The following is a 19439-nucleotide window of genomic DNA, read 5'->3' on the forward strand; positions in this document are numbered from 1 at the left end:
ATGTTTTGTTTAACAGACAATGAACAAAATAAGACTTTTATAATCAGGGTTTAAATCTTGGCTTTTTCACTTAAAACTCTTCTATACTGAAAACAATACTTCTCTGGTTAACACTCTCAGAATAAAAATATCTACCCTATAAGATACTTCCAAAACTACCAAGGGGGAAAGTTAAGAATATGTAGTTCTAAATGTTAAATTTTTCTATGATATTCATAAGGATTTTATGGAGCAGTCGCATTTCCTGCCTACATAGATATATATTTCATAAATCCTCTGTTAGCCAAGGTGATGTAACATACAATCAAATGCTATATCTATCTTTGTCAGTAAAGGAAAATCAAGGCATATATTTTAAACAATAAAGTCAAATGTGTACATATACACAGGGAGAAAGAGAAACGAATTATGCTTAATAATAATTCATTTTATTCATGGATTTCAGAAGGAGAAAAATCCTACAATGTTCTTTCAAGATTTAGTAAGTCTCCAAATACTTAGAAATTATACAACATACTTCAGAATAACACAAGCCAAAGAAGAAATCTCAAAAAATCTAAAAATATTTAACTAAATAACAATGAAAAGCCAACTTCTCAAAATTTGCAGTGATAGCAGTCTTTAGAAAGAAATATATAGCTTTAAGTGCATACATTAGAAAAGAAGAAAGATCTAAAATCAATCACCCAAGCTTCCATCTTAGGAAACTTCCATCTTAGGAAACAGGAGCGAATTAAATCCAAAGTAAGCAAAAGAAAAGAAATAATAAAAAATTAGAGTAGACATTAATGAATTTACAGTAGGAAATCAATAGAAAAAGATCAACAAAATCCAAAGCTGCTTCTTTGAAAAGAAAAATCTCTAAAATCAATAAGTATCTAGCCAGGCTAACAAGGACAAACAAACAAAAAATGACACAAATTACTATCACCAGAAATGAATGAGAAAAAAATCACTACAGATTCCATGAACATCAAAAGGATAATATGAGAACACTATGAATAACTATGCTCACCAATTTGATAACCTAGATAAAGTAGACTAATTCCTTGAAAGACATAATCTGACAAAGAAAAAGATGACAATTGGAAAAGTCCCCTATTAAAGAAATTTAATCAGTATTAAACTTTAATATAAGTGAATGAACCTTAATGTAAATTATGGATTTGGGGTGCTAATGATATGTTAATGTAGGTTCACAGATTGTAAAAATGTACCATTCTAATGTGCATGTTAATCTTTGGGGAGGCTGTATACATGTGGGAGCATGAGCTTTAGGGAAACTCTGTACTTTTTACTCGATTTTGCTGTGAATCTAAAACTGCTCTAAAAAATAGTGTATTTGAAAGGAAAATAGGAAAGAATTAATTCTGAAAATCCAGGTTTAGTTCAATGTTTAAAGTAGGAATTTTTCTACCATATTGCATGCTGCTTGTTTCTTACCATATTCCATGCCACCTGTTAACAGAGCCTGAAAGGATAAACTGGAAAAAGAAGTACGTAGGAAGGGCTAAGGAAAAATGAAATTCTTAAGGTTAAAAGCAGGAAACAGAAGAAATACCTTTGTGTAAATTTTTAATACTTTCCAAGGTAAATGCACATACTGCTCATAAAAGATTTCAGTTGTTTCCAAAGAATGTCTACATCAAGCTCTTTATTTCAAAGTAACCAAAAGACTGATGCAAAAATCAAATAAGCAAATTTTATCTTCCATCCTGCTATGTGGAAGTGGAAAATTACAAATACAACCAAAATTCCCTGAGATATTCCATTTCATTAAGGACTTTGACATACGTGACCAGCCAGCCAGCCGTGACTATGTTTGTTTAATAAATGTAGCATTGTCTTGATAAAAAATGCCATATTATTTAAAAGTTAAATGAACATTTCTATTGACAAAAATGTGCTTCATTTACAAATAATGTTACCAAATGAGGGGAGTGATTACATTAAATCTCTACACAGTTTTCATAAAACATCAGTCTAGGAAATGTGAACTAACATGAATGTGAACATTGTATAGAGTCACCTAGTGTTACCAGGATGTGTGCTCATATGATAGGTAAACCAGTTGTTTCTAAGCCAGTTGTTTCTAACTGTAGTAAAGGAATATGGCAGAGACTATCATATCACTTTCATTGTCTTTACACAAGAATTTATGTTACTAGGACCCAGCAAAATGGACCAAGGATGAATAATTAAAATGAAAACAGACACTTGGACTTGGGTTCCAGTACTCATTCTAACAATTCTGTTTAGCCTTGACCAATTATTCGTTGGTTATTGTGAGGATCAAATGATGTGTAGGACTAGCAATTTTTTAAATATTAATTTCTACAGTATAAAAGTTCATCTTGCGGCCTTTAATGTTGGCTCGTGGCCATCATTGTGTCATCAAGGCTGTTTAGCAAGCTATATAGAAAGAAAGAAAATCTTTGGTTTTGGTTGAGTTAAATTTTAACAAATCCTTTTACAGACAGGAACCTGTTAGTCAACTTATGTTCTGCTATTGGCTTATATAAAACAAATAAATCTAAACCTTGCAGTCAGTTTGTGCTCTCACATAAGATCTAGTATATGTGTGTGTGCCCTCTTATGTACACATACTATAAATGGGTGTGTACAAACACACCCACACTCACTCCATAGGAAAATGCATACTATTTCCTTTTAAATGAAATAATGCAATACTAACTGAAATACATCATTTATTGAGTATTTGGCATATGTCAGACACTAGAATAACATTCTATGATAAATTGTCCCTTGTAATAAGGGGACAAACATATATTTTTTAATAAATATCATTAACCCCACTTCTAAAATGAGGAAACCTATGCTCAGAATGTTTAAAGAATTTGCACAAAGGCCATCTTGAACTGACGTTGCTATTTTGAGTTTGGGGAAATTTCACACTTCTCTTTGGTTGCATCCTTCAACTAAGTATTTTGTTTGTGGACTTTTAATTGTTTCATCTGGCCTTGGCTTTGAGAGATAGATATGATGATATACTTCAAAGAACTTTGATAGGTCACTTCCTGCCTGTCTGCACTCTACTAATTGAGTAGTAGGAGGCACAGAAGGCTTGCTCATTTCCTTCATTGAGGGAAGAAATAATAAATCATGCCACACTTCATTTCATGTTGCAAAAATACCTAACAGCATCATGTTTTCAGCATCCTATTAAACCTTATGGAATTGCAAAAATGTAGCTCTCTAGCAAAGGCCAGGTTTTCTTCAATTCTTTAGTCATCTTGTAGAAGCTGCTTAAGATTGTGCAGCACAAATCATCATAATAGATTAGAGAAGCAAAGGATTGCTTAGCAGTATTGTCAGTACAATATAAAAAGTAAAAATAAATAAATAAATAAATAAATAAATAAATAAATAAATAAATAAATAAAAAGAGTAAGCACAAATATAACCTGAAAATTTCTGGTCAATAGACTGTCAGGTTCAAAGAATAAATTATGCCAACAACATTCATTTGCATCATAAAACAAAATTATTTTTAAAATGTATGTTGAAAATAAGTATAATCTTGAAAAATGATTTTTCCCTTAAAAGAATGATCACAAATTTATGTGACCTGAACATTATGTATATTTTTAACTTTGTTTTTTCCTATAACACAGTTATCTGGCAAGCTATTTCTTGTACTGTAGGGAGATACCACAGAAAATTCAGTAAGTATTTTTTTTAAGAATTTGTATAATAAAATATATAATTTCTGCATATCTACATCTAATTAATTTAATGTGTATGTGCATGTGTGTGTGTGTTTTCATTTTTCTTTCCTGGCATCACTCAGAACATTTATTTCATTAAAATCCTGTAGATCTTCAAGTGTTAAAATGTAGAGTTCTATTTTATGTTCTTCTGCTGATTTCACATTTTTAAAAAATCATGACTTTCTTTGTGTTAACCATATATTCTTCCTTTAGAAATCCTGCTCTCAAAAAAAAAAAAAAGAAAAAAGAAAAAGAAAAAAAAAGAAAATCCTGCTCTCTGTATCCCCTCCAATCGTATTCTTCAATGACAATAACAAAACTGCTGGAAAAAAAATCCTCCATCTAAATTAGGTGTAACATTAATGTTGGGGTGTCAGTTTAATTGTCTTGTAAAAATGTGTGAAAATAAAATGTGAATGCAACAAACTTTAGGTTCCAGATCAGAAAATTCCAGTATTCTTTGCCTCCATTTGACTATAAGAAAAAAAAAAATTGACAAAGTTGAAAATGAACATTTAATAGCTGTTAAACCAAATTTTCCTAATAGACTTGAAAGATGTTGCCATGAAGAATGTAGAGAATCTGATATTTTCCTGCTCTCTTGAGAGCACAGGCTTTTTTATTAATATTAGAAATGTTATAGCACTTCTAGATAGTAAAAGGTGATCCTGGACTTACTATTTCTAGGCCCTCAAACTCTCTTTGCTTCTCCTGTGGAATTTTAGAACAGACAACAGCTGCATTTCCATCATCCTTCAACAAAAGTTTTCTGTCCTGTGTTCTGTTTGTAGGGTGCTTTGAGGGAAAAAATGAAATGTGTCTTTATTTTACCAGTTAATTTTTAGTATTTCTTGAAATTTAAATTTCTAATAGCGGCTTGAAATTCTTCTGCTGGATAGCACAAGCACAGAAAAGTACATACATGCATATACACAGAAAATGTCCTCTATCCGTATCTATATCTGTATTCCCTCATTTAAAGAAAGTGAAAGCAGGAGTAAATTAGGGTAAGTATTGAACTTGACCTGCATTGTATAACTTTCCTCCCTATGAATGGACAGGCCTTCAGATTTAGAATTAGGAGAAATTATTTTTTAGGTCATCAGTTTTATAATACAGAACATAATTATTAACAAATAATACTAATAAAGGTAAAATCCGTACAGTCTATCACACGAAACCAAAGTACACCATTTGGATTTATCTTGTAACATAAACTTCAAATTTGCTAACTTTGTTCAACCAAATTTGCAAAGTTAATGTTGCATTAACTTTTACTTAAGCTAATTCTTACCTCATTTTCCCATTTGTATTTAAAAAAGCTCTTAGCGTTGAAATTCTATCCCTATTTAAGTAAATCTCCTCCAATAAAACTACTCCCTTGAATTGGATTATTTGCCATACAGTGCTTTATTTCCTCTTCCTAAATATTTGATAAACATTATCTGGAACCAATTAACACATTGATCATTTCGATGTTTATTAAAACCCTCTTAATGACTTTTAAAGAAGAAACATGGTTGTATTTACAAACATTATATAGCGCATTAATCTAGGACATCATGCAGAGAGAAAAAGACATTTAAGGCATAATTCATTGGTCGTACAAAAGAGAGTTTCGTCAGCAGGTTGGTGAAATATTCTCAGAATGCTGTTATAAATATAATAACAATTTTCTGGTAGAGAAATCAAGACAGCTTAGGGAATTGGTAAGGAGTTATGGGTGAAATTCTCAAAGGGTGCTACAGAAGCCCCAAGAAGGGGCTTAAATGCACTGGAGCGAGGTAAGCAGCTGCAATTGATTTAGCAAGTAATAGCGCGGAACACAGCGAAGGGAGGAACAGAGGAACACACAGCACTTCTGTCCTGGCTTCGGTGTTCTGCTGAAGGCCAAGGACATAATTCTGCCAAACTTTTGAGGTTGTTTTTCTCTTTTCAAAAGTATCATTTTGCTTTTTGACTAACTGAATATGTGGCAGTTTTAATATGACTATTCGATTGCTGCTCTCTCTCGAGAAGGGCATGAGACTGCCTTGTGTAAATGGAAACTCAAAACTCTCCCATTCTCTGCTACGCATTAAGAAATGATTTTCATCTTTTTGCTTCACCTTCTCAAGGTTGAAGGTACTCAAGTCAACCATTTTGTTCAGTAAGCTTCTGGATGGGTCTTGATGGTGACAGGCCTAGGAAGAAGCCACAGTACATGGTGTAGTTAGTGCTCTTACCTTTGCTCTCTGAGACAGGTGTAACTGGTGTATCTGACAACATGCAGCATTGCTTCTGAGCCCCATATGTTAAGAATGATTTCATGCAGTCACTTAAGGATAACCTTCCCTGGCTGCCTGAAACTCAGCAGGATTTCAGGGACTGGAGGGTCATAGTTCTTCAGGTTCAGACAGCTATGGTGACCTCTTCAAATGCCTCACAAGGATTAGGCTGTCACACCTTGTCGGGTGGTCTATGTTTTCAGAGCTCTATCTTTGTAAAAGATTCAGTGTTCCCATTGCTGTAGCATTTCTTTAGTCACATTTTCTAGCTCTTTCCCTTTCCCTCTATATGGCTTTTTCTCCATCCAAACAGTCTGTTGCTGTGTATAGACCACGTCCTGCAGCATCTCACTTGACACCACTATGCATATAATCTCCCCAGATTAGAACTTGTCTGTCCCCATACCGACTCCACCCTTCATCTCACCCCACTGAAATCATGCTTACTACTCATAGCTCTGATCCATATGCTATCTACATATGAGGAGCCTTCGACTAATTCTAATTGTATTAGCTATGTCATATATATTAGATTTTTCTTTTTTAGATCTATCTCCGTTACCAGTTACTCACATGTAATGTACTTGTCAGTCATACAAAATTCCAAGAGAAGCATTCGGTTGTCTTAATGATAGATTTCTCTGTATACATTGATCTCTCAACAGTGAAATCTGTCCCTTCTCTGGATCTCTCAATATGTTTTTAACATAAGTAGTCGATAAATGGTGCTTGAATGAAAGACTTAAAGACTTGAAGAATGAAGACATTCAGCAACTTGATAATTTTTCTGTGTTTATATGTTTTCTGTGTTTTTTCTTTTTGTCCCAGCATATTTGTATTGCAAAAATATAATGCACAAATGCAAATATAATTGCATTCAGTGTCAAATTGGACCAGCATTTGGAGAAGAAAATAGGAATATCTGTGATGTTAAGGAAAATTCTCCCTATTGACTCAATGGACTTGGTGGGATTTGAGGAATGAGAGGCTTTGAGAGGTGCATAATGGAAAAATTATAAATGAATATGAATTTTGTTTGGTTTAGATTATCTATAAAGTAATTTAAATAATTTGGGAGAGTCATTCAATATGTGAAATTGAGACTTTTTTAAATGAAATTGAGAATACTAATAAATCAAGTTTCAGGCAATAAGAAGAAAAAATTATATTTTAATAAGAAGCTAATGGTGACCTCCCGTGTGTGTTGATACGCATGATCACTGTATTATCAATATATAATATGTAAATAGATATTATTATGCATTATATAATAAGTAACATGTACATTTAAATAATTTATATATACTAGATTAAATTATAATAATAATTTAATAATAATTAAATTATTATTATTATTTAAAAATAATAATAATTATAATTATTATTTTTTTATTTATTGAAAGAGAAAGCAAGGGGCAGAGGGACAGGGGGAGAGAGAATCTCAAGCAGACTCCCCACTGAGTGCAGAGCCCTCATGACCTGAGCCTAAATCAAGAGTTGGACACTTAACCCACTGAGCTACTCAGGTACCCCAGTATAATGGGTTAAATTATTTAAGAGACATTTCATAAAGCCTAAATTTCTCCCTTCATAATCCTGCAAAGTCAATTTTGTTGTTCCGATTTTACAGATGAGGAACTTTTAAGGAAATGAAGCCAAGGTCACAAAGTAGTGAGTGGCAACACTGGGTATCAAATCAGAGTTTGAACTATGAGCAAAGCCCACACAGTTTTCCACTGCATTACATTTAGAAATGACTTACAGGAAGTAAGCTCATAAGCATGATTTAAGTCAAGAAAAATTAGAGAACATATTGTCTATGCTACTCCAATTCATCTGAAGTAACTATTTTATAGCAGCAATTCATATAATAGTGAAATATAGAAGTAGCAATAGTCGATCCTTTGAGGGTAGAAAATACTACCCAAAAGACTCTTTTCTCAAAATGAGGATTTGGGATTTGAAACCTCATAAATTGTACTACAAACTCTTTTATTGCTCAGATGTGTTAAAGGTTATTCTGTTTTGAGACCCTCTTGATGGCTTTACCTGTTCTTAGTAAGTAGTAATGATTACTGTTTAAGAATGCATTAACTACATGTACTGAATAATTATTATGACACACAGGGAGCCTCTACAGTGAACATGTAACACATTGGCACAGTTCACTCTAGTATAGACTTCTGCACTGTATTTAAACAATTTATAAATTGAGAGAGCAGGAGGGCAGAGAGTTGCCAAGGAGAAGGGCAAGGAGGAGAAGATGAACAGGAAGGTTAGAACCCTTGTGAGCATTTTTAAAAGAATTTTGGGGTCATGGAGGCATTCCTATTACTGGAAGTAATTAAAGCAAAAGCTGTCATTTCACCTGTTGGAAATGGATTATCAGACCAAGAGATGTTCTCTAAGAATTCTGTCCTAGCCAGCTACTAGTCAGCATACTTTCATCACATAAGTTAGTTTTTGAGGGACAGAGAGCTTTTTAAGGTACATTGGTGATTAGGATGTATGGTAAAAAAGTATAGGAAAGTGACCTAGGAATTGTGCAACACATTCCCTCAGAAAATGGAAAGAGAATCTGAGATAGAGTAATGTGTTATCCTGTAACCTCTGGAGTTGGGAATGTTCCAGTTCCTCCTTTACTCTCCTGCCACATCTGCTTCTGCAAATTTTAATTTTTCTTTCCCTCTTTACTTCTCTCTTGGATTCCTCATAATTTACACAGTTTTGCTTACTGTCTTTTCTGTGGTGCCTCTTCTCTTCCTTCAGCATCATTTTATTTATTTATTTTTAAATATTTTATTTATTTATTCATGAGAGACATGCAGAGAGAGGCAGAGACATAGGCAGAGGGAGAAGCAGGCTCCCTGCAGGACCCTGATGTGGGACAGGATCCCAGGATCTCGGGGTCACGACCAGAGCCAAAGGCAGACACTCAACCACAGAGCACCCAGGGGTCCCTTTTAGCATCATGTTCATCTGTTTTTTCCCCCCCTGTTCATCTGACACCCACCAGTTCCCCTGCAAGTCCCACAGCTCAGAGCATCCATTTAAGGTAGAGTCTCCAAGCCTGGAAACAAAGAACAAAGTCAAAGAGTTAACACTAAACTGATAACTGAAGATAATTGTATCTTTCCTGATGACTGAATAGATACTTCAGGGACTTGAAGTACTCCAGAGTCAACTTTAAATGCATTAATTATCTTTCCTATTATTTGTAATTTCTTTCTTTCACATAAAAGTCAAGTGGGAAAATAAATTAGTGAGTTGAGCTTTCAAGTAACTTGGAATCCAGATAAATGAGAATGTATTGTAATTGTGTGTATTGCAATTGAAGAGTCATTTCCTCAGATCTAAGATTAATGACCTCAAACTTCCTGTCTAATTCCAATTCTAAGACTTCTATGATCTACATAAATACAGTTCAGAGCTTCTCACCATGTTTCGATGATTGCTTTCCTATAGTCGCATTTAAAACTTGAATTCTATTTCCTGTATTAAATACCTGGCTTAATCAAGAACTTAAAAAATGATCCCAATATTTTGCATTCATTTGATAGTAAGCCTGAAGAATTTCCTTAAAATTTGGTGGTTCCTTGAGAACTCTGTAATCCTCAGGAAAACAGGTAATTCTGATCTCTTTCCCTATTCTTGCAACCAAGCGAATGTCAAACTATCTATACACACTATAGGTGTTTGTTTCTTCTTGGCTTTTACCATTTTGAGGAGTGATATCAGGCTGCTAATACTTAACATTAAATGCATTTTTCAGAACATACAAATAATTCAGAGTCCTGTTTAATTTCAGAACTACTTTATTCGCATGATTTGGTCACTTAATCAGTCTTTTAAAATTTTAGTTATTATCTCTGATGTACTGGGTACGTTCTAGGTCCCTGAGATTCAGTAGTGAGAAAAACATACAAAATCCCCTGTTTTTAAGGAGTTTCCTCTTATGGCATTCTGGAGACTCTAAAATATGTAAACATTTCATTTTGAACACCTATTTTTCAGAGATTCTTTTATATTGTTTTATGTTTGGTTTTTCGCATTTTTAAATTAATTATTATGGAAACTATGTAGGTTGTTTACTGGAAACAGGATTGCCATATTTCACCTATGTTATAAAACTACCAAACATTGAATTCCTTACACCTGTGAGTAAACCCAAAGATAGACAAAATAGCAATGTGTAGAATTTTGTGCTGTTTTCCAATTCAGTATTACTCAAAGGATAGGAGTTGTGCAGAGAGAGCCTTTTCATAACAATATTCAGATTAATTGAAAGATTACAAATAGCTGATTAGCAATAAACTAGAACAAATAAACAATTTTCCACTGACCATTATGAAAGGATATAATACCTTTTTGCCTTCTCTCTGGAATAAACTAAATAAATAAAAGCATTTGTAGGCATGTTGTCATTGATTTCACTTGAAAGCAAAAACCTTTCTAACTCACTTGTGGCTTTGGTTTTGGCTGAATTATATGGTTTTCCTATTGCTTTCATAAAGCACTTGATACTCTACCAATGACTGGTCATTCTAATGTGTGCACACTTAGACCACTGACCCTGCTGTGGTTAAACTACATTTATCCTGGCCACATATTAAATGTTGAAGAATTGTGCCTATGCCTTAAAGAACACTTGACCTAAAACACATATAATTATATTTGTCTAAAGCACATTTTATTTTTTCAAATGATAATACACATAATAAACTACACATGAACTCTACGACCAATAGCAAAGCTTCTTTGCTGCATAATTTGCATCAAATCAAGACAAAAACTGCCTTACAGGTATAGTGTTAAGCAATAGTTCTTTTCCATAAATAATGACAGAAAGACACTATTTTCTTCTTTCAAAGGTAAAGTTAAGAGGCACATTGTTAAATTCAGGCCACTCCATAATACATAAATATTGAATTGAATTAATGGTAATCAGTGTGATTTTTAGAGTTTTAGGTAAAGTTAAGAGAATGTCTCTCTCTTCATCCTTGCACATTGTTAAATTCAGGCCACTCCATAATACATAAATATTGAATTGACTTAACGGTAATCAGTGTGATTTTTAGAGTTTTTTTTTTTTTAAGTGAAGGTCCTCTTTACATAATTTCCATTACCTGGCAAATTATATAAAATGACTTCACTCAACCAATGCAGTAAATTTTACATAGTATCATTTCCCAGTTTGGGGGAATTTTTTTTTTAAAAAGAAAATTTTAAAAAATACATGTACCATTAATAGATCATGTTTTTGCATAACCTAACATTCTGACAAACTGATGAATATGATTAATCAGCATGAGGATAATGACCATAGCCCTTCAATATTTGTTTCTAGTTGCTGTTCAGATTTGTGTCAGTGTACTGGTTTGAATAGATGCCGTAATTCTTGTTAATACACAAAACTCACACTCCCACACATGGTTTGGATGAATTTAGAAGTTTTTTTTTTTTTTTTAATAATGTCAAATCAAACTACCAGCAATAATTTTAAAATCATTGCCACATAAAGGCCAAAACAATTCAGTCCAGTTAGCTGAAATTTTTCATTCTCTACCTGCTAATTGGTGGATAACTATTTGATTGATGGAATAGCCCTAACATAAAGAACATTTCTTTTATGATATTTGGATTTGGATGCTCCTGGAACTCAAATAAGACAAGTTTGAAATTTTTAAAGAAACATTCCTTCAATCATCAATCAAAGCTACATGTTTTGTGTATAGAATAGTGTTTTTGCAGTCTGGCAATATTAAAACTTGGATATCTGAAGGTAACATATTCAATGTGCTCTCTTGTAGAAGCTTCAATGTGAACAAAAGCCTAAGTATTCAATAATCATGTGGGCACTACTGCCTTTACTGACCTGACCACTGAGAATTGATGAATTAGTTAAATAAAAGATAATATCTGTTTTAGATATGCTACTATGATATGATTATGGAAGTTCCAAGTGGAGATGTCTAGCAGGGAGCCAAAGGGCAAAACCTACCAATCAATCTCTTTGGAAAATGAAGCTTTGAGAATTATAAACGTGTATATAATGATTGAAGTTATGAAATGCATACAAATGTCTGGAGTTATACTTAGGACTAAGTTAAGTGTACAGTCCTCGGGTTTATGTTGCATAGGTCTGTTTTTCTTCATCATCTTCAGGCAACAAATTAAACAGAGTAAAACTGTTAGGGGTTAGGTTTTCCCAGGTGGTTGTTGCAAAAGTAATGCAAGGAATCAATAATGACAGAGGAGTCATTGAGGTAATGACCTTTTTAGAGAACAATGTGAAAATGAGATAGAGATAAAAGGAAAGGACATTAGAGGAGCCAAAGACTAGAGGTGCCAATGAATTTATAGACTGTTTGTGAATGATTGGGTAAAAGAGTGGACATTATTATTTGAAGTTATAGTCGTATTGTGGTAAGAAAAATATAAACTCAGAAGTGGCACACTTAAGGGGGAGGACAAGGATTACTTGTGCTCCTCTGTTCTCATGGCAATTTATATTTAATTCTACTCTAGCACTTTACATTATAGAGTAGTTTTCTTGTGCCTTTCTTCCTGACTCCAATGGGAATCGTTTTAAGGTAGGGAAAATCATTTAGTCTCACCTATTTCTGGGACATAGAAAATTTCTGGTGAACAGCAGATGACCAATGCATGGTGTGGGTGTGGGTGTGTGTGCCTGTGTACATTTGTATGTTTTAATATATGTATTGAATATAGCTAGGTTGATTTTCTATAAATGTGGCCAGAGTATTACTTTCTGATGCAATCATCATAAGCTTTCTAAAGCTAGATGAAAAGCATTTCTAAATGTTGGGCTTTTCATGGAAGCTTCTGATAAACTTATGTGCATAATTCTCTTCATAAACTTGGATATAGGTAGTAGTAAAGCTTTCCTTCTCTTATTTTTCTTATGCATTTTCCAGAAGGGCATTTTTTTTTTTTACTGTAAATTTTAGATTTCGTCCCCTACGCCCTTGCAACTTTTCCCTTGAGGAAAGAACTCCTCATTCTTAGCTCTTGTCCATTCATTGAGACAAAAGTGTGTCTTACTCCTTGACTTTAACATATTCCATTATCAACAATAACCTTAAAATATTCCCAGAATAAGATTATTGTTTTTATAATCTAATCACGAGAGAATTGCAAATGTGGCAATTTTACTTTAAGTATATAAATAACAGTCTATTACACCTATGGAAAATATTCTGAAAGTGAAATAGGCAAAATACGGTAAAGTTTAAATTCTCTACATTTCAGTTTTAAACAATTTCTGCTATTTCTTAGGTATACAAAGCTATAAAATATTTGAAAATTTTGTTCTGCTGTTTTCACAAATGTTAGATTTCACTCAGCACTAAAAGCTTTAGTAGAAAGTATTTTTATAAATATCATCATATATAACTTAGTTCTTTTATATAACTAATTACAGCTAAAACTATTTTGGGGTATGTTGTTATATAAACCAACAGGTAATTTCAGGCTTTTATTGTATTTCCAAGATACCAACGACCTAGTTGAAAGTTAAGAATTCAATCAAATGTCTGTAGTCCCAAGGTCTACCAAGAGGTAAATAAATAATTTCAGTGTTTGAAGCATTTGTTATTGTATGATTAGAAGTGATATTTTAAGGTCAAATGATAATTATTTAAAGAATAATCTGTAAGCATGGTTGTATTTATATGCCCCTACATTGACCCTAAATTAGAATATCCTAGAATTGCACATTTCAGTGTCCCTGATTTTTGATATTGAGTATGAGTTGTAACTATGAATAATGAGGTGTTACTTATGACACTTGTGTTGGGAGTTTATGTGTGGTTCAACAAATATATTTATTGTCCTTCTAGAATACATAGGTATACATAATTTGAATTTTACATGGACTAGTTTTTCATATTAAATGCAGATTGGAAACCAAAAGTTGTTGTCAGAGAAGGACTAAGAGGAACTTCTGAGTAATTTTTATTGTAGGAGGTAAATAAGAAAGCTCAGTGTGTATGTGTTAGGGGAATCTGTGGTTTACCAGGGTAATGAAATTCCTGCTTCTTCCTAAAGTCAAAAAAATATAGTTGGGGGTAGGGGTGCACCTGGGTGGCTCAGTCAGTTAAGTGTCCGACTCTTGGTTTTGGCTCAGGTCATGATTTCAGGGTTGTGAGATTGACCCTAAGTCAGACTCCACTCTCAGCACTGAGTATGCTGAGACTCTTTCCCTCTCCCTCTCCTCATCTCTTACTCTCTCCCTTTATCTCAAATAAATAAATATTTTTTTTAAATACAGTATATATAACCATAACCCAGGGTATAATGAAAAATGGGTAACTTGGCCTCAGAACCACAATGTTGCATTAGTTTACATAATATGTATACATCTGGCAATGGGTTAAAAAGCCAAATTTCAGTATTTCCTGAACCTTAAGTATGGATCATCTCTGTTCCTTTGCCTTTACTAATAGCCTTCTTGTGATACTCTCTCCCAGCTATCAGAAATGATCTGTGGGAAAATGAAAAATTAGATTACTCCAATGATTATGTTAAGGTATTTGTGCAATAAACACATTTCCTTCCTTTCTTTGGATTCTACCCTCCCTTAATCCCTTACACCACCTACCCCAGATATAAACACACAAACTCTCATCGTCAATCTTCTGTATCTCTCTTGATCTCTTTCTGTCTACCTCTGTCTCTGTCTCTGTCTCCCTCATTTACACACACACTTACCAGTATCCACGTATCTCTGTCCATGATTTAGAGAATTAAAACTGATGACAACCACGAAGAGGAGAATCTGTGAGTCTCTTAACACAAGTAGAGCTGCCACAGCAGTTCAAGTAATAATACAGATTACATGCCCTTTTCCCCAGGCTTGCATACTTAGGAAGGATCTCACTACCCATCCCTGACATTGATAACACCGGGGTTATTTGCATGTGTCCAGAGATGGAACACTTGTCCCTTCTCCTGTCTGTTGGTTTCACCACTGAGGTTTCTTCAAGTGTTGTCACAGAGTGGACTTTGGCAGTGGGTTCCCTAAATGGAAAGAAAGGATGGAATGACACTGTAATGGACCAATTCGTGATCACTTATAGTATCTAACTTTTGGATTACCAGGGGGAATTAAAAGATATTGATAAGGGAGAAGGCAGCAGAACTCCAGTGAGAGAAGCCCATTGAGTGACACTGCCATTGCATCACATATTTCCTGGAATGCAGGAAACTTTTTGTAATGACTATTTTTATTTTTATCATCATCAGTCTACACTTTTTTGTTGGATTCTTATTTTTATCATCATCAGTTTACACTTTTTTTGTTGGATAAGTCTCATCCAAAACATTTACCTCTGTTTAATATTCACCTCTCCCAGTCTTATAGGTACAACTGTAACATCATTTCCCCCCCCGCCATTAACTGCTATTATTCTTTCTCAACTAATACACATGCTAGGTTTGAAGGTACATGAAAGAAAAAAAAAATCACACCAGAATGTGTTCCCTTTTCTAAGATAACCATATGTCAATGCTTAATTTCCTTCATTGTTTTACCATTTAAAAATGCCAACCAACCAAGAAGACAATAAATATTCCTTACTATTTGAGATCTCAAAAAAGTATGGGGGCAATATAGTCAGTTTATTTTTAATTGAAAGTTAAAAGAAAATAATGTTTATTTCAATACATATACCCCGATATGTTAAACAATGTTAAGCAAATATAATGAGAAATTTTTATAAAGGCTTAGAGCAAGCTGGCCTGTGAATGCACCACAGTCTAAAGAGACGAGCTCGCCTGGCAGAGGGAGGCAGTGGCCAATATATTCTAAAGGAACCCTTCCTACTTCGTATTATTTACACTTAATATTTTTCATATGAAAATAACATACTCACTGTAACAAAATAAAATAAAATGCTGTTACTAGTGAATCTGAATTCTTTTTGAAAGCAAGGAAAACATTTATGTTGTGCCTGTATTCCAATAACAATATATATGGATTCTGATAAATATGTCAATTTTAGTTTACTTTTCAAATATGATGTGTAAAATTGGACTTAGCAGTATTAATAGTAAACTTTCCGTGTGATTATTATATTCTGTGAAATGCAAGCAGTACTAGATAATTAGTTGAAAATCATTCAACAACACAAATATTCCTCTAAATGTGACACATAATAGAACTCATTCAGCAAAGATTACAGTGCAGCTAGATCATTATTTCTGACATTCAGCAGTCAACATCCAACATCATTGCCGAAGATGCTTTTCAGAGCAGCTAAACATTTTAAAATAACAATTGTGGTATCAGAGCATTCATGAATAACACACAAAGCTGGAATTTACATTTTTCATTAGTAAAACTGCCTATTTTCTTCTAAAGAATGTTGTTTATTTGGATAAATAATACAAAACCATGGCTTTGATACGATTCTCCTACAATTGGAAACTTTCAGTAATTAACTCGTTAGCCAGTGGATCTAAAAATTTAGAGGACCAGATTATCACCAGATACACTTTTCAGATTTCTCCTTAGTTTATTGTTAAAAATGGAAAGAACAAAAGGAAAGGTCTGGTCAGTCAAAACATTATATATTTAATAGCATGGACTATATAAATAAGCCATTGAGAAGTGCCAGCTTTTTCTAATCTAGTACTTCCCAATTTATTCAATCACCAAAAGTACAAAGTATTTTTCAGGGCGCCTGCTAGTTTCGTGAATAATTGGAGAAATTCATGAATATTTATAAGTACAAATGATGAACAACAAAAAAGCCGCAATACTTCAACATTATTCTGAACTTTCACAGCACTTTTAGGGCATTTGCTTCTCTCCTCATATTCTTTCTGAAACATTCACATTATCTCTCCTTAGTCTGCTAAAATCCAATGTTGTTCAAGGCTGTTTCCTATTTAGTCTTTTCAAAAATATATTTTTAAAATAAAAACTGATTTCCTGTTCCAAAGGCTACCCTCTGAATAAAACACACAAACAAGCAAACAAAACACACACATACACAAAAACCCCACAACATTTAAATAAGGTCACTATGACTTGCATTATCTGTTTACAAGACTGAACAAACCCATCTTTCCATAGCACAGTTACCCTGAAATGCGGAACTACCTCTTGGTATTTAATCATTTCTTTTCTGGGAAGCAGTGAATGATTCCCCTCTCCTGAAAGATAGGATTTTATTTCCCCACTGTGTCAAAGAAGACTTTCCTCTGTTTGTTTCCAGATTATGAGGGTTCAAATCCCAGTTCTCCCATTTATTGGCTGTATGATCTTGTGCAAATAGCTAATTGAACTCTTTGGACTTCTGACTTATTAGTTGTATAATGGAAATAAAAATCGTATGTAGATCATAGGGTTATTGGAAAAAACATATATATATTTGTTAACTGAAATACATATATATATATGTGTGTGTGTATATATATATATATATATATATATATATATATATATATACAGTTACATAATTGTGCTGTGCTATCTTTTAAGGATATCCTCAGGTAGGATTTTTTCTCATTATGTGAATTAAATATAAATAATCATAGGTGTAAACATATGTATAGAAATACAAACACATCATATATACATTTTCACTATGCAATTGAGTTACTTTATCTTTTAGGAACCCCATGGGCTAAAATTATCATGCCATTATGTTTATCTTTCCCCTTAGTATCTGATATTTCTGAGTTTCAAAAAGTTCAAGGCTTTTTGAGTCCCCACTATCCCAGAAGGCATCCTCTTGTGGTAGCCTGATTTTGCTTCTCTCTTAATTGTAAACTATTCAAGGGTAAGATTAGGCTTAATTGTAAACTAGTGAAGGGTAAGATTAGGTCTTATTTCTCTTTATGTATCCTTTGCCCAGAACATCAAGTCACACAAATTTCTTTTTTTTTTTTTTCACACAAATTTCTTAAATGGTCATTGAATAAATATTACTAGGTGCCCTGATTTGTTTGAAAAGTACTTGAAACGTTCCATTGTCAAAATACATATAGCATGTATTCTTCACTGGCATAGAACTTGTTTTGAGAAAGTTGGATAGAACATTTTAGTGGGTCATTCTTGCTGGCTGGCATCTCTGAAGTTAGCATTATCTCTAAGAGAGAGGGATAATTGAATGCATCGCTAAGTGAATAAATGAATGGATTATTAAGTGAATTTTCACTAATTTAAGTCAGAGTAGTCACACTCAAGAAATATGCTGCCTAAGACTTCTCATGTAAAAAAAAAAAAAGTTTATTTTACTCAGTATTTTGCAAACTAAAAAGGGAAACCAGAGATTACTAACATTTGTCTGAACTCAACAGATTAACATTTTGAAAATAGGCAGAAAATAGTGAGAAGTCAAAAAAAAAATCAGGCTAGAAAATGAATTTATTCACAATAATCTTCTGTAGATAGAAATTGCAGAGATGGAGAATCAATAGTCACACTTTGTACTCACTCCATCATAAACTTCAGTGGATGGAAAATTAAAGTCCAAATGAACTGTTCCCAAACTTTCTTAATAAAATGTCAAATGGATTCTCAGTTTGTCTCTTTGATCTCAGTAATATTTTCAGTTTTCACAAAGGCAAACCACTTGGTAACTGCATGGCCACTTATATTTAAAAAGAAAATATCATTTAAAATTGTCTTCCACATTTTATGAAAACACATTCTATCTCCATCAATTAAGTTTTCCAATTAAAATGACAATTTTTGATTAGCCTAAATCCCTATTATTAAAACAGTGAATTCAATATTCCATGTTGTCATTTTAGTATTAATTATTGTCACATTTTCATACAAAAGAAATAAACATATGTTAAAGATATATTTACTTACTTTTCTTTTTCTCTTTTTAATTAAGCGTTCTCAACTCAATACATAGAGGGAAAAACGATTAAATAATTAACTTTTTTTATTCTTTGGAGATCCCTGTGCATTTTAATTTACATGTTGATTATGTAGCCAGGAAAAGTCTCCCATGTTTAATTTGATTAAGCAGAGCAGAAAGTGCCTTAAAATGAACAGATAGCTGAAGCTGAGAATGCATTTTGTCTATAATTGTGTTAATGAACTACCCTGATGAGACTTGTTTAGTACAAAAGGCCCCCTGACCTTTTGATTAACTATAAAATAGGATACTTCTAATATCTGCAGAGTTCTACTCCATTTTTACAATTTCTTAAGCCAAACATTTAAGTCACTTAAATACTTTAGAAAATAATGGAATGAGTAAAAGAGCTAGGCATTCATTGTTTTAGCTGTAAATCTACAGATTCTTGTTCACTCTAAAACTCTCGGGTGAAAGCCACCAGTATTTTTGAATTCATCACTTCCTTTGTATCCCAGGCTATGGTAGACTTTGTGGGGGATCAATAAGAGAAGTAAATGATATAAACCATGATACTGTGTGTTAGGACTGCAACTCAG

General features: G+C 33.2%; 1 long non-coding RNA gene across 6 annotated transcripts in view; it reads right to left on the bottom strand.

Annotated features, from left to right (window-relative positions):
- The window catches only part of LOC119870864, a 98708-nt gene that overhangs the window by 44761 nt on the left and 34508 nt on the right, over positions 1-19439 (bottom strand). For 2 of the 6 annotated variants that reach the window (XR_005356435.1, XR_005356438.1), the window contains exons 3-4: positions 14732-15040; positions 5840-5914 (exon numbers count right to left, since the gene is read on the bottom strand). This is a non-coding gene — a long non-coding RNA (uncharacterized LOC119870864). Of the gene's footprint in view, positions 1-5190; positions 5915-14424; positions 14505-14731; positions 15041-19439 lie in introns of those variants that run through there. The other 4 variants (XR_005356433.1, XR_005356434.1, XR_005356436.1 and 1 more) reach the window with 3 other exon arrangements.

This window comes from Canis lupus, chromosome 3 (genome assembly GCF_011100685.1).
Source record: "Canis lupus familiaris isolate Mischka breed German Shepherd chromosome 3, alternate assembly UU_Cfam_GSD_1.0, whole genome shotgun sequence".
Classification (NCBI taxonomy): domain Eukaryota; kingdom Metazoa; phylum Chordata; class Mammalia; order Carnivora; family Canidae; genus Canis; species Canis lupus.